Below are 7,621 nucleotides of genomic sequence, written 5' to 3' on the forward strand. Positions count from 1 at the left end.
ATGCCTTGTCTCTCTGTCTTCAGGGACCCCTCAGGTCACGGCCCGGCGAGGTGGTCCCCTCCACAGCACCCTGACTGCCTCTGCTCTCAGCACCCTTGCGTCCCCGGCCCCTTCAATCGCAGTGTCAACAGCCCCGGGGCACTGTACTGGGGCCTGAGGGGTCCCCTACATCCTGCACAGGCCTTCGGACTCAAGTGCCTTCAAATCACTCACTTTGAGTCCGACTCCTGCTTTCCACCAGCCCCTGCCTCCAGCAGACACCTGTGGAGGCAGGCCAGGCAGCCCCCCTGCCACCGCCCCACCCAGAGACTGTGGTACATGTCTGCCCTCCAGGCCCGTGCACCCGGCTCAGTGAGGGGACCCACCGCGAAGCCATTCATGCCACGGAACAAAAAGCGAGGGCTGCCGCCCGAGCCCTCTTCTGAGGCTCAGGGCCTCCTGTTCCAACTCTATTTCATCTTTTCATAAGTTACTGTTAACTGAGGCGCATGACAAGAAGGGAATTAAAAGAGAGAAAAGTTGGTGGAGGAATGCCTTTTCTTTTTGGTTAAACCTTTTGTTATCCATTCTTTCGGAGCCTGATTCAACCAGAGGAACGTGTGGCAGAACCCGTTCTTCAAAATTAGTTCCAAGAGACAGGCGGGCTCTTTATTATTCATTCTATTAAAATCAAAATATTAGCTAATGCCTCTCACGCCATCAGAGCAGGCCTGGCAACTCCTCTGATGCATTGTCCTGCTTGAAAGTGAGGAAGGCCTTTCATGCCAAGGCCTCTGTCAAGTCCCTCTGGTCCCCAGCTCACACCAATGACAAACCCTGACGTGCTGGGTCTGAGACACTTGTGGGCCCAGGACGAAGGTCCAGGGCCAGACGGGCAAGGCTGCCTCTTCCTCGGCCCCACCCAGCACTAGAGGGGTCTCCCCGCCCCTGCCCCTGATCCCCCGCTCTATGCCTCCTTGGAGCCCAGGGTGGCCTCAGCAGAGGGGTAACGCCTCTCCTGGTTGCAGAGTTGTGGTTTCCCAGATCCAGAACGGGAACTGATTTTTGTTATGGGAGGGAGGAAAGTGATGATTCAGGGACCCCGAGGCTCAGAGCTCAGAACTGCTTTGCAAGCTTCCTTGGATTCCCCACTGCAACCTTCATCTCTGGAAGAAGGACCACAATGCCAAGGAATTCCTTTAATCTCACAGGAACACACAAGTCTGGATTTCAGCACTCCGAGCTCTATAGTCACTGAGGTTGATACCTCTGGTGGTGGTGGTGGTGGTGGTATTTTTAATCGGGCCCTGAGGAAGACAGTGAGGTTCTTAGTTCAGTGGAGGCACATTATCCTTGAGAACCATGTGTGGAACTAAAGCCCCCAGCTGATAAGAGTTAGCTCAGCAGGGTCTGTGCCTGTTGACCTGGGTTGTAACATGGATGAGTATAGTTTCCTTGGGGGTCCTCCTAGCTGACTGGGGAGTGAGGGAGGCTACACAGACCCAGTGAGGGGCTGCCAAGGGACAGAGAAAGCAGAAATTCCTGAAGGCTGAGTGAACCAAAGAAGGCTTCCTGGAGGAGCTGGGCTTTGACAGATGGTTAAGGACTGGAAAGAAGAAAGGAGAGGAAAGCACAAGGAGAACTGTGAGTGAAAAGCTCATGGGTGGGGGTGGGAGTGAGATGAGGTGGGAAATGATCAGAGATAAGGCTGGAAGGATCTTGACTGCAAACAAAAGTATGAATTCTTTCTTTCTTCCTTTTGTTTCCTTGAGCCATCCTAAATTCACTATTAATCTCCCAAGACCTATCTTGTTGATAAATGTTGATTTCCCTTGCACACCTGTTCATTTTCTGATGGAAATGTATTATAAAATCACTCCATTCAGCTGGTGATTACCATGGTAATCAGGAACGCTCACCGGCAGGCCAGCACTCCTCTTGAAAATAAGATTCTGAAGATACAGGCTTTCATTTCACTTATGATGTGCCTGGGGAGAGAGGAAGTGAAGCAGGAGTGAGGTGGGGCATAGGGGGATGGTCCCCTCCTCTGGGGAAGTCTTGGCAGACAGCACGGCCCCCAGGGCCTGGGAGGGCTCTGCAGGAAGATGGGGGGAATGGACCAGACTGGAAACAAGCCAATGGCGAAGGTCCCGCATAGCTGGTGTTCTACTGTGTGCTTGCTGCTGGGGACAGCTTGGCTGGATCCCAAGCCAGAAGAGGATGTGAGCTACCGGGTGCCCAAGATCAGGAACCGTGGCTAGAATTCCACTGTGTCCCACTTCTGCCACAAGAACCACCTCTATGCCTCCTGGGATATCATGAAGATGTCATCATCAGCACTGTTATTATTATTTCTCCCTATCACAAGATTCTAGTTGTTTAAGGTTTGGTAAAAGCCCCAATACAGGTTTGAACTGTATTATTTAATCCGATTTTAAGTTTTCAAGAGCTCCAACCAGACTGCTTGGCTTTAAATCCTTGTTCCGTCACTGACTGACTGTGTGGCCCTGGGCAAGTTATTGAACCTCTCTGCTTCTCCTCACCTGTAAAAGGCAGTCTCTAATGTATAAGAGTATTGGGAGGGTTAAGTGAGTTAATACATGAAAAATGTTAGAATACATCTGTCACAGAATAAGCCCTCAAAAATGCCGGGGAGATAGCAGAGCTGCACCTCTCAGTGGATGGGGACCAGGGACACTGAGAGCAGGTAGTGCCCTGGACTTCGCACACACATCGCCTTGCCTTCTTCTCCTGACACCTACATGTAACCCTGTTGGAATGGTAGGCAGCCCAGATCCCCGAAGCCCCAGCTGCATGGTGACAAGTGGTGGGTCTGGGCTGGAACCCAGAAACCCTGCCTCCTTTTCCACAGCTCTTCCATTTTTCTTCTTAAAGATGTTGGTTTGCTGACCTCTGCTTGTTCACCCCAAACTAAGATCCAGTCACCCCCTTACTCTGATTGCAGTCCTGGGACTCTCAGGTCAGTGAACATAGGATTCTAGAGCAGTCATATCCCCAAAGTCTACATCCTAAGTCATCTACAGCTTTCAGTTGCTCCCACCATTGCCCATATGCGTTAGTGAAAGTGAAAGTGTTAGTCGCTCAGTCATGTCTGACTCTTTGCGACCCCCGTGGACTGTAGCCTGCCAAGCCCACCAGGCTTCTCCATCCATGGGATTTTCCAGGCAAGAATACTGGAGTGGGTTGCCATTTCCTTCTCCAGGGGGTCTTCCCAACCCAGGGATTGAACCCAAGTCTCCTGCATTGCAGGCAGACTCTTTATCATCTGAGCTACCAGGGAAGCTATATGTGTTAGATGTTACCTAATGAAACACCACCACCATAATCATAGCAGCAGTTGCATTTATTGCTTTCCCAGTTCTAGGCACCACAGTACCTTCTCTGTTACTATAATAATAATTGTCATTAATGGAATTACTTTACACCAGACATCACGTAACCCACATCAGTCCAGGAGCTGTGGCCCCTGCCTCACAGAACACCACCCCCCATCCCCAGCAGTTGCTGACAGGCCATTATTCTGGGTCGTGCTAACTCTGTGCAGTGATAAGGAAACTCCACCAATTTGATGCTTTATCTGGTTTCAGGTTGAGGAAAGATATTATTTCAATCAAGATAACGGTTCTATTTCTTGGACGGAAATGAGATTTTTTTTTTTTCCATTGCCTTGAGGGGGTGTCACCAAAACCTGTCTTGGGGCTTGAACAGGTCAGATACAAGTTAGTGGATTTTCTTGTGATCCAAGAGAGAGTGTAAACATGACAAAGAGCAGGAAAGAGGAAAACATACATGCCAGGCCTATGAGATCACAAAGTAAGTTCCATGTGGACATTTATAGGCATAGAGCCTGTGGAACAAAAATTCAGAAGGTAAGTGTGCAGTGAGCCTGATAGCCTGCATTTCACACAAGGTAAGTGGCCTCTAAGGAAATAAGGATAATGAAGACACAGAGACCAGACTCAGCTATGAGAGCAACTTAAAAGTCTCCTAAACCTGCCTGTCACAGAGGATAGACTTCCTTTGTGACTTTGCTGACAGATGACCCAGCTGCTCTTTCAACACCTCCTCCAGCAGGGAGCTCACCAACAATGGAGCCTATGCCATCACTGACCCGCTCCTATGTTGAGGAAAGTATTTCCAGATTACATATTAATCGTAAAGTCAATTCATAAAAGGGAACCACAGTGAGAACTCACAAGGTGCTGACACTGCAGTAGACCTAAACAGACTTTGGAAACAATACACATTTCAGTAAGTCATCAAGTGATATGCAAATAACATTAGGTGACACATGCAGCGATTTGAATGAGTGAGTTTCGTGAACGTTTATATTATTTAAAATATTTGGGAATTTCAAGGGCTGTAACACAGCATCTCAAGCTCTTTATAGGTGATTTGCTTTAATGAGGAAATAACAATTTTCAATTCTTATATCAATTGTTTATATAGTAACTCTAAGGAGTTTGGAAATATTTATAAAGGCTTTATGTCTTCTGAACATCTCACTGAGAACTGACTTGATGAAATGCTCTCTCTCCAAATAAAAGGTACACCTCAGCTCAACCGATTCTGGAACAGACCCAGTTCTGCTGATTCTTAAGGATCAAGTGGGTGTTGTCTTACTATAACTGCAATCGGACTGACCAAAACTTTGAAATCTAAACTGCACCACTGTTAGTGTGTATAGACTGTCATCGGAAAGTAACCCCAAATCTGGATAATATTGGTTGTCAGCAGAGGAAGAGCCAGGCTGCTTGGGACAGAGGTGGGAAGGAGATTTTTCACAGCATACTTTTTGATACTTTTGCATTTAGGGCCATGGAACTGTATTACCTATTAAGAATAAAATTATAGTTTAAAAAAGCACATAGTTATTTCAGTGAAGACAGACTTTGACACCATTGATTTCTATTTTAATACTGATACTCTTAAAATGCAATGAAAATTACTGCCAGGTCAGGTGAAAATTACATTTGGCTATCTTCACAGCACTGATGCTCATGGCAGGGTAGTAAATGTGACCAATGCCCCACTCAAACCCATTTTTTCCCGCTGGGCACCCAATCAAAAAGAGACTTGCTCTGACATACCTTTGCTTAACTCCTCCTTCCTGACCCTGCTTCCCTCCCTCCCTTACAAGCTTTCCCTAACGCTCTCTTTTGCTACATCACATGTGCCTGAATCCTTGTCTCAGGCTCTGCTTCTAGAGAACCCAACCTAAGTCAGTCAGATGCTGCCTTCCTGTATCTTTCCAGAGGCTGGCCCCTGGTGGTAGACACACACGTGAGCCTTCCTCTTTGAGGGAAGAACCGTAACCAGTTTCCTGCCCGGTCAAAATCACCAGTCTGATACCATACATTCCATGAAAGGCAGCACAGCAAAACAGTGACCATTCGGAACAGAGTTCCCACAGCCCGACCTGGTGAGACTGCACAGCTCTCTTCTTTCCCAGGACGAACGGGCAGGAGGCAGGACCCAGAAGGCCTGCTCCGTAATCAGACGTGCAGCAGTGCGCAGTGGAAAGTCAGCATGAACACAGGCTCTACCTGCTCAGCAATCTCGAATGAAATACTGAAGCTCCTGGAGCCTCGATTTCCTCATCTGCAAAACGGCACTACCTGACAGCCTTTGTGGGGCTCAGATGAGGCAGGACCGTCCAGTGTGCTGCGAACGGGCAACGCCACATAAATCCTGGTTGTTCTTGACATTCAGAACAAGCAAGGATCCTCTGCTTGCTTGGAACAAATCATTAAATTAACCTTTGTTACATAAATATACCCCAGCTGCTCCTCACCCTGGGCATAGTACCTGGAGCTCCCTGCATGAGAAGCAACTCCAGGGAAAAGCAAGTGGACACGGGGAACACTGTCCTGGTGAAAGTCCACCCAAAGCTTAGGGTGGGTCCCCATCACAGTCTCATGACCCCCAGCTGCAGTTGTCTGAAGAAGGTGGAATCTCTCTCTCACTGAGATGCAAGGAGTATCCCCCATGTGAATTTCCTGTAATCTACCCAGTGTCTGTGTTGATCTCGAATACAACTTCCAACTTGTTGAAAAACCCATATATTCTTTTCCACGTAATGAGTCATAAACTGGCAGAAACCTAATTTTACTTACATAGATCAGGGATACTTGCTATCCTGATTCTTTGCGAACCATTCATGAAGGCATGTCAAGCCCTATACTATCTGGTCCTGCCCAGTGTCACCAGCATTTCCTCCCCTCCCCATTAGACCCATGTCTACGACATCCTCCACGTAGGCCATTGGGTGTTCCCATCCTGGGGCCTCATCCTTGTTCCTTTCTCCCCGGAACAGCCTTCCTCCTCCATCAGCCCAGCTCAGCTCTCCCTTTACCCAGGACACCTTCCCTAACCACTCCCATCACCAGCATTTCTGCTTGAGCCATACAGGCCAGAGCAGGATGCGTACCCTTTCATAAAGTTCTTTCATGGTTTCATGGGCAGATGTCTTCTCTTCCCACATTGGACTGACCGTTCCTCCAAAACAGAGCCTGAACCTGCAGCCTCTCTTGTATTTCTCAGGGCCACCAGATAGTACCAGGCATCTGGCGAATTAACAATACTCCCAGACTGAGTAATGGACTGCGTCATATGATTGCTCTCAGTTTAACACACTGCTAAAGGGCCTGTATGAGAATTTACTGTTCTAAATAAGATCACCCTAGCAGCAAACTTGGAATTGTGCAAACTGTTCGTGGCCCCAGGGCAAAAAATTAAAATAAAAAAAAAAACACGTCATCCTCATACCAAAGGAGTCCGGCTTTCCTCACACACCAATCGACCCCAAGGGAGCTGCTCTCTATCATGAGCCAGTGGGCACCCTCCACTCAGAGGGCAGAGCCAAGGCTCAGACCATGAGCCTTCACAGCCTTCCATCCCTGGGTCCAGTCCCACCCAGACAGAGGCACCTTCCAGAAGAACCAAAAGCCTGACTTCATCCAGGTCACGTTCCCTTCCCCAAACTGGGAAACCCACCCACTTCCCAGGAACACTGTCAAACCACAGACCGAAGAAAGCAAAATTCAGACTCACAAGCGACCACGTCTTCTTAAATTTCAGGCCAGCAGTTTCTGTGCAAACCTGCTCATTTCCTGCAAAGAGAAGAAAGGGATGGAGAAGCATATTAGCATCTGCTCTGGGTATCCTTCAGCAGTTTCCTGGCCGACCTCTGGCTTCTGCACCTTCTCTGCGTTCTCACTCCCAGCAGTACTCTCCCCTCCCAGGAACACCGCGTGCTAGTTGGGTGGGCGCCCCTGGCAAGATCCCCCCTCCTCCGGCCGTGGGTTCGGCCCACGTCGCCTCCCTCCCCCTCCCCGGCGCCATGCCAGTCTCAGATTGACCACTGCCTCCAATTCCCTGAAGGCGCTGGGCTTCTTCCCACTCGGAGTGAGGCCTCCTCTTCTGTAGCATGGGGTTGCCTAGCAACCCTGTGCGCCAGCTCGGAAGGCCCTCCTAAATTGGACCTCACAGCACAGGGCATCTCCTTGTACAGCTGCCTGAATCTTAACAATCTGGTTCTGAATAATAACACAATGGTAATTGCATGCATGGGCCCCAAACTACATTTAAATAATGTTCAAGAGCTGACACAAACCAACAA

The 7,621-nt window shown here is 48.8% G+C and overlaps 1 protein-coding gene across 1 annotated transcript in view; it reads right to left on the minus strand.

Moving 5' to 3' along the window:
* ZBTB7C (zinc finger and BTB domain containing 7C) overlaps positions 1 to 7,621 on the minus strand; it is a 305,176-nt gene that overhangs the window by 152,655 nt on the left and 144,900 nt on the right. The window contains 1 exon segment of the mRNA XM_010840968.1: positions 7,054 to 7,112. The gene's annotated coding sequence lies outside the window, so the exon portion shown is untranslated.

This window comes from Bison bison, unplaced genomic scaffold (assembly GCF_000754665.1).
Source record: "Bison bison bison isolate TAMUID 2011002044 unplaced genomic scaffold, Bison_UMD1.0 scf7180017864153, whole genome shotgun sequence".
Lineage (NCBI taxonomy): Eukaryota > Metazoa > Chordata > Mammalia > Artiodactyla > Bovidae > Bison > Bison bison.